This window comes from Trachurus japonicus, chromosome 20, assembly GCF_045865225.1.
Source record: "Trachurus japonicus isolate A0001 chromosome 20, Traja_1.0".
In the NCBI taxonomy this organism is placed as follows: Eukaryota; Metazoa; Chordata; class Actinopteri; order Carangiformes; family Carangidae; genus Trachurus; species Trachurus japonicus.
In genome coordinates, this window is record NC_140926.1 from 6,850,633 (window position 1) to 6,859,034 (window position 8,402).

Sequence of the window (8,402 nt, forward strand, 5' to 3'; positions counted from 1 at the left end):
TCTCATTGTGTTAAACGGCATTTTATTATCATCATTATTATCTCTGCAGTCAGTGGTCAGTTCAAATTCCCCTACAACATCTCCACTGCACAGAGTTCCTCCACTTTATCCACTTCCTGTGCTATAGCTGTGGAGTAAAGCTTCAGCTGCACGGATTCAGGTCTGATTGGTTTTATGTGCATTTTTGCATTCTTATCATTAGTTTTTAATAGGTTTGTGTGTTTTATATGCTAGGCCTACTGTTTGTAAGTTTTATTTTATTCTGACTAAGCTCAATTTTATATTTTTTTAAAGTGTAAAGTGTCTGAGCATTTGTAAAACCGCTTACAAATAAAATGTATTACTATTAGTAGTCTATTATTATTACTATTATATGATAGGCTACCTGTCGCTGTGGGCGGGCTTTCGAGGACAGGCTCCGCCCACAACCATTCTCGTGACCTTACTCAATGGTCCAGCTTGCATACAGTTTGAAATATAGGCCTATAAACAAACACCAATTATTAATTTGTAGGCTATATTTTCCCTTTAAAAAGTGTGGGGCGTTTTTTTTTTGTTTACTGGCTGCGAAAACTAATGACGACTTGACTGGAAAGGTCAGAGGTCAACGTAGCTGCGTCACCAGGTAACTTGAATGTGGAACCAGAGAAGCTAACAGGTGTTGTAGCATTAGCATGTATGAGCTACTACTAGTTTAAATAAAACAAATGACGGTCGTAAATGGATAAATTGTTGAGACTCTGCTTCCATGTCGGATATTTCAGCGAAGAATATAAGAAGAACCGGAGGAGCCCAGCAGTGCTAACGATGCTAACGGCAGCAGGTGCTGCAGGTAGCGGCCTCCTTCAGCTTCACCGACCCGGGGAGAGGACATGGACCGGTCCAGGACCAGATAGAGAGAGAGAGAGAGAGAGCTACGTGCAAAGTAAGTTCAAGGCGTGCAATGTAAAATGTGTGTTTTTGCGTGTGTCAGTAGTACCCGCCGTGGTGTGTTTTTCCTCTCCATTAGTGGTCACCTGCTTTGCTCCCTGATGTTCCAGTTGTTAGGCTACTTCCTGTGTTTGGTTCTGTCCATGTCACATGTTGACTGGTGCTGTTGATGCTGCTTTACACTTGTGCTGTTGTGTGTTCAATCTTCAGTCTTTGTGCTTAATGGATCAAACTGTAGACTATTGTCTGCTGTGCTGTAGCTAAATCTGCTGTGGTTGGCCTTGTCTGTTGTCTGTTGTCTGTTGTGTGTTGTGTGTTTGTTGATGGTTTGACGTCATGATGGTTTGCATGCATCTGTAGACTGTATCTAATGTGCTTTGCCAATGTATCCAGTGTATTCACTGTATTCATTAGACAAAACCTTTTTTTTTTATTTGTTAGGATCCCCATTAGCTGCGCTCTAGAACGCCGCTAGTCTTCCTGGGGTCCTTGTAAGTGCGCCAGATCGGTGCCAATCATCAAATCAGCAAAGGGTTTGTGAATGTAGTTTTGTTGTTGCTCTCCAAGTTATTATCATACCTTACTGTATTAAGAAAATAGGCCTATTGTATCTGGACATAACAAATAGGCTATGTCGCCTAAAGTGTGATTGCTACCCCCTATGAATCTCATATGCCCTCCTTGTAGCTGAGGTCTGGTGACGGGCCTGCTTACATTGGTGAAGAGTGACCAAGTACAGTTGAGTGAGCCTACTTGAGTCTATCCACTCTGTGGTACTTTATACTTTTTCTGCAAAGAACTGCGCAAAAGTTAGTCCATTACTGATCTGAAAGTGTGCCGTTACTCTCCAGGTTCATTTGCACATGCAAAACATTGGACGAACTTGTCAGATTGTACTGATTTAACTGTGTGAATGAATGCACATGAACTCACCTCCATCTAAAATTAAAGGGCTTCTTACAGTTATGCGAATCCATTAACACAGTCCAGGGGTCATTCTGTCGCATGGGAAATATTTAACGTCTCAGATATTGTGCATGCAGGACTTTTACCTGTAGTATTTTTCCAATGTGGTATCATTACTATCACTACAATAGATGATATAGATATATTTTGCGCAGTGCTGCTCTGAAATATGTTGCACAGACTCCCAAATATATATATATTATAACCTGAGCAGAACTTGTATTGGATTTTGCTGCAAAGGATAAAATCTGTCTGTGCTCGTTTCCATTTCAAATAGTGGACTGTATATACACCGCTCACAATGATCTCTGTCTGTGATGTTTGCAAGTTTTTACACATGTAAAACGCCTTCTTTTTATATTATCATCATCATCAATATCATTATCGTCTCTATCACACGCTGTGCAAGAATTTACATTAAAGCAGCTCCTGGTGAAAACGAGGCGTGCAGCAGCAGCAGCAAGCCCTGGACATGTGAGCGGCACATCTGTTCGAAACTCCATATTAATTTCACCAACGAAAGGGAGGTGTTTTTGAATAGATATTTTGTCCTCTACTGTACACACACACACTCACGAACTCCCTGCAGGGTCTGGGTGCGAGGAAGCCAATGTGTGGTCTTGGTGTTTAATAAAAAAAAGAAAGAAGCATTTTCCTCCCAGTTTCCCACCCAAGTAAAATGCAACACTGTGTGCGTAAGAGCCCGGGTGGTGGTGGAGTTTAACTTTAGAGATATTGTGTTTGGAGTGGAGCCAGGTCTTTATCATTTGAGGCAGTTTTTATTCTTTTTATTTTTTTTTTTACTGGACCAGTGAACGAATGAAATAACCCGGCGTTGAGTTGAGCAGAGCATCGGCAGAGATTGATTAAGTGACTCGCCAGCCGGAGATAACAAGGAAGGAGCTCTGCTAATGGCTGTTTGCTTTTGATTAGGAAACAAGTGTTCAAGCTAGCCGGCGCTGTGGAGGTATGTGAGGGTATGTTTGTGCACACAGTGGATGGTGTGATATTTTCTCAATAATAAACCTTGGTATTTGAGATGTGTGGAGGAAGAAAAAAAAAAAAAGGACACATAACAAAAAGGGAGTGAAGGTAAGGTGGTGGTCACGGTGTGCGAGATTGATGGAGGGAACAGAGGGAGGATAGACGAGGGCAAGAGAGGGCAGCATGTCTGCACAGAGATAATGATTTACTCCGAGGAAGTGCACTCATCTCCTGTTTGCAACGCAGGGCTGCACGCTGTGAGAAAATATCTCCCCAGAGCAAAGCCTTTCGAGAAATACTCTGTGACCAATGAATAAAATCCACAATCACATCAAGATCCAAAGTTAATGTGTTCAGTTTAAAGCCCCCATTCTGTCTGTAGGAATCAAGTGCTCCCCTGCTGAAGAGTGGAAGCCCATCAAGTGTGACTGGCTGCCAGATCCTGGACTTACCTCTGAGATGGTGAGACGGAGATATGCTAATGCAACTTTATCTTGTAAAGGAAGGCTTCGAGGAGATTTAGCCAATCTGCTGGACACAATTCCAAGAGCCTCGGTGGCATTTAGCGGGCTCGCGCTAACCCGGGGCTGCTTGTTAAGACTTCATTAGCTGTGTTTGCACAGGCCTCTCCTCTCCAAAGAGGTGGAGGAGGGCTCCCCAGGCTCCAGCCTCAGCCCCACTATAGACACTCCATATGGGGCTTGTTTGCTCACGGCTGGCCTGGTAATCACTTTCAGGTGGAGCTGGAGGAGTCGGAGCAAGGCTGAGGGGATTGGGAGGAGAGCTGATGAGCTGAACCCCCTCCACACCCACCCCCCCATCCCTCCTTTCCAGACCCTAACCCCCTGCCAGCAAAGCCCCCCCCTCCACCGGGGTACTCCTGAGGTGACAGAGCATGGAGCGTGTACCCTGTGAATTAGCTCACCTTGGGCCCATTACCTTAACAAACACAGCCGGCCCCTCCAATCAGCCTACTGCTGGGAGGACAGGCGGCCCCTGTAAATCCTTCCTTACACCCACTGTCCCTTCCCCGAGTGACCAATGGGGAGACGTGTGTTTGTATGGAGAAGGAACACGATTAAAGGCAGGGTCAGTTCATCCACAGATCCAATCAGGGATTGGTCACATGTGTCTTTGTCACCGTTGCAACCCTGCAGACTTCAGACTAAACCAGATTCAGCAGCGTTTTTCAAAAGGTTTCTGTTTTAGTTGCTCAGAATATCAGCAAGAGTTAAAGTGACATGATATAGCTTTAGTTATTTAGTTAAACAAACGGTTAAAAAACAAAGGCTTGTTTTCTCACATTGTTATGAACCTGAAAAAAGTACAGCGCATCATTACCAACCATCCAGTCTGCCAGAAAGTTATAAACATATAAGTGGTTCCTAATTGACTAACCTTTATAAAAGAACTTTATAAACGGTGCCTTGTTTGACTGAGGTACCTGAACTCAGCAGAAATCTCAGGCATGAAAGGATAAGTCCAAACCAGTGCAGGTTATGTATGTATTTATTTGTAATGAGGGAGAAGCAACCCTTTAAAAAAATTTGTACTGACCCTTAATATTGGCCCTGGCTCATTTTACATAAACAGTGAAACTGAATATAAGTCGCTCTCGCAGCAACGTGAATCTAGTTACATAACGTCCCGGCCGCCTGTGGGATGGGTTATTCCTTCAAATCTGGAGAAGAGCAGATTCACTTTTCACTTTCACAACTAATTAAAAAACAACATTTCCTCCTCGAGGAGAATCTGAACAATTCTCCTGCAGCCAAAGGACGGGCTGTTATTGGCTGCCGTCCCTGAGCCAAGTCAGTGAGTGTAGTATAGTGTGTGTGTGTGAGTGTGTGTGTGTGTTAGTGTCTGATTGTTTGGACTTTTCAGCCATCTGATGCCACAAGAATCTGGCCAGCCAGCAGAGGTCTGCTTTTGGCTGCTATGACGCCTGCTACTTGACACTCCTGTCAGATTTATCTCCCCTCTTGTAAAACAGCATGCAACTTGTTCTCTCCGGCCAGAAAGGTAAGCGAGCCCTCAGAGATTTCTCCAGCTCAGGAAACACACACTGATACACATACACACACACACACACACACACACACTAGCCCATATAATGGTGGGAGCTGATTTTTTTTTTTTTAACCCCTGCGTGTAACAGGAGAGGGAGACGATGGCAGGTAAGACTCGCACATCTGGTTCCGACACAGGAGGTGGAACACTTGTCTCTGGATCTTGACGGCCGGTCATTTAGTTTTCGTGCTCTGTTGCTTTTCCGTTTGTTGTAGCGCGCAGCGGTGGGATGTTGTGGAAGCGGCTGGCCTGGTTGCTTCAGGGCTGATTCTGACCAGACTGAACAGGGAGCGCGGGGGTCACCGGGTGTCTGCGAGCATTTCTACAGGGAGGAGCGAGAAAGCGAGTTCCCGCTAATTAACTCGTCTCATTACTATTCATGCAGTCTTTGAATACGCCCTATTCCACCTCTACCTGTGCTCCTTTAACCTCTTCTCAAGGTATTAATGTCTCTTCATGTCAACTGCTATAAGCTAAAAAATCCCTTGTTTAGTTCTTGCAGTGTCAGCAGGGACTCCTGGGACGTCTATTGAACTCCATCACCGAGAAACACTCACTTTTAAAATACAGTGATGGAAACATTAGTATGTGCAGCTTTGCTGAACTCATAATCTGCAGGTCGCACAGATATCTGCCATTTCTTATTGAGAGTTTTTTTTTTCTTCCTCCTAGCCGGTGCAGGCTTTAATATGATACGGTGTGCTGTTCTTTGATTCAGACAGGGCTGGTGATGCTTTGATTAAAATGCATTTGGCTGTTATGCATTTCATCTATAATGTAGTTTTGACAAAATGGATGCCAGAGTTACAGAGGAGCCTTTTGTGCCCCCCCCCTCCCTCCCCATATAGCTCCATAGACTCTGCTGGAGTCCTGTTTCAGGATGGATGAAACGAATGTTAAACAGATAATAGTAAAGGAAGAAGAATATTCATGGAATAAAAGGAGTGTGAAAGTTTCCATTGCATGTGTGAAGAAAAAAAAGATGCACGTTGGATTTAAAATTCATGAGTTAATCAAAAACATAAACCCGTACAGGAGGGAACAGACGTTGTTGGGATGTTGTTGTAGGTTTTTATTTTTTTATTGTATAGTGTGTAGTGATCCTTTCTTATTTCCTACTAATGGCATGCCCACATGCTAAGTCGACACTGAACCACAGCCCCAACGCATGAAAACAAACCAGCATGTGCAGATCAACATACACTAGTTTGGCTAGCCGGTGCGTTGCCATGCAAACAGATCAGCGTGTAATTAGCTGCAACAGCTTATAGTAGTGGTTGGTGCAATGTTAGCATGAGATTATTAAAAGAATGGGCTCCGTCTCTTCATCAAAATGCAGAATGAAGTCACGCCGACAGCATGTTGTAATGTTGAGCAGCATGTAAAATTGTGCTGACACTGACAGGAAGTGTTTATATAGGAGGCCATGACATGGCTCACTTTGTAGTTTGTTAACTTTGTATCTGCTATTGCTTCACTCATCGTCAGTGTCATTAAGTAAGATGTCCTCCTGGGTGTTGAAGGCTTCTGCTAACATTTGGTCCGGCTTGAAAAGAGTCAACTGGCACAAAATGGGACACAAATAGTTTCTTTACAGATATATTTAGATGTTTTTTATGAGGTTTAACTCCCTGTGAACGCAGCCCTGCTACGTGACTCCAGAGAGGACGCGATGCACGGTAAATGCTTCGTGCTTTCACTTCTCCTCTTTAGCACCATGTCCCTCTCCTCCTTCCCTCTCTCCCTCCCTCCCTCCCTCCATCCCGTCTCTGTGTGTGGCATACTGCGAAACAGATGGCGAGGGCAAGGATGACCGCCAGACAGAAGGAAGGAGGGAGAGCGAGAGGCAGAAAACGACAAGGTAGGGAAGTGGGAAACCATATCCAGGGGGTGTGAGAGAGGCTGAGAAGCGGAGAGGTAGCAGATGTGTAAAACGCAAACGACCTTGTGGAGTTTGCGACTTCGTTCTTGGCGGGCTCCGATCAAACCCCCGCCGAACGCTGCTCACATCAGAAGGCCGAGCGACGCCCCTGGTGAGCTACCCTGGGCATCCTATACCGCTCATTAGCGGCCCCGATAAGGACATGCTTATTTATGTAAACAAAGACATTTACAGTATTTATCTCACTCTCACACTGGGTTTACACAGAACGCTGTCTGACAGCCTTCATTTTGGGAACAGTTCCAGGCCAACAGAATATTATTCAAAGCTCCCTGGAAAACACCTGCGATGAGCTGGAGGCGTGAGGGCGAGTGGTTGTTTGTGTAGATGTAAGTGTGCGTGCGTGTGTATGTGTGCGTGTAAGAGGGAAAACTCCAGAGCTCCCCAAGGCTGGACAGCGGGACACTGATGACCTTATCTGTTACATGCACGCCGCCATCTCTCCACGGACTGCAACGCCTCCGAATCTCAACAAGCCTTTTCATATCAGCACTGACAGTCACGCCGTTTCCAGCTACATGTTTCATATGAATCGATCATGATGTTACTCCCATACGTTGACTTCCACTGTGAAGACATGAATGTTAGGAGGGATCTGGCCTGCGGGGACATTTGCAACAGACTTTAATAACATGTGAGGAGGTGCTGGTTAAATTAACACCTGAACATCCACGTTGTTGCCTGAGGTTATTTATACATGAGGGTTACTTTCTCCATCAGGCTTTATCATTAAAGGGATAGTTCACCCAAAATTGAAATTTCACTTATTATCTACTCACCCTCATGTTGACTAAGGGCTGGGAGAAGTTTCAGAGTCCTCCGTGGCTTCTCTGAGTTACAGGGGGTCTCGGCGTTGTAGTGTATGTCAATATAACGGTTGCAAATGGATACCAACTGTCTTCGTAACAAAAAGCCACACCAAAAAACATCCAAATACCTCCATGCTGCTAGTATGTAATGTCTGTCTTGTATTGAAGCCCCGAAATGCGAAATTGTCCTGAAAAAAATTAAATAAGTCTATTTTTCAAGCTTGTTTGTAGCGGAAGCTCCTCTTCCCGGTTCGTCAAATTTGGATGAACCAGGGTCTGTCCTCTTCCCAGTTTATCGACATGAGGGTGAGTAGATAATGAGTGAAATTTCAATTTTGGGTGAACTATCCCTTTAAGAGTGGACCTACTGAGCTTCCGTAGCAGTAAATTAAAAGATAACATGTTTGGTATAAAGATACACAGAGGTTTCTTTTTTTGTCGTTTATTTTAATTCCCTTAAGATTGAAAGTGACCAGTATTATAGGAAATCAGGGATGTGGGTGATGACTCAGGTCATTCCAGCTGAGGACTCACTCACTGCACCACCGCAGATGTAACCTCAGCTTAATGAATCACACAAGTGTGACCCGCGTGTTCCTGTTAGTCCTCGTCCGTAACTAAGGGGAATGACATTTTGTTTTTCCTAACGCACCCACCGACCACGCAATTAATGTTGTGTACTTTCCCCCCTCCATTCACAC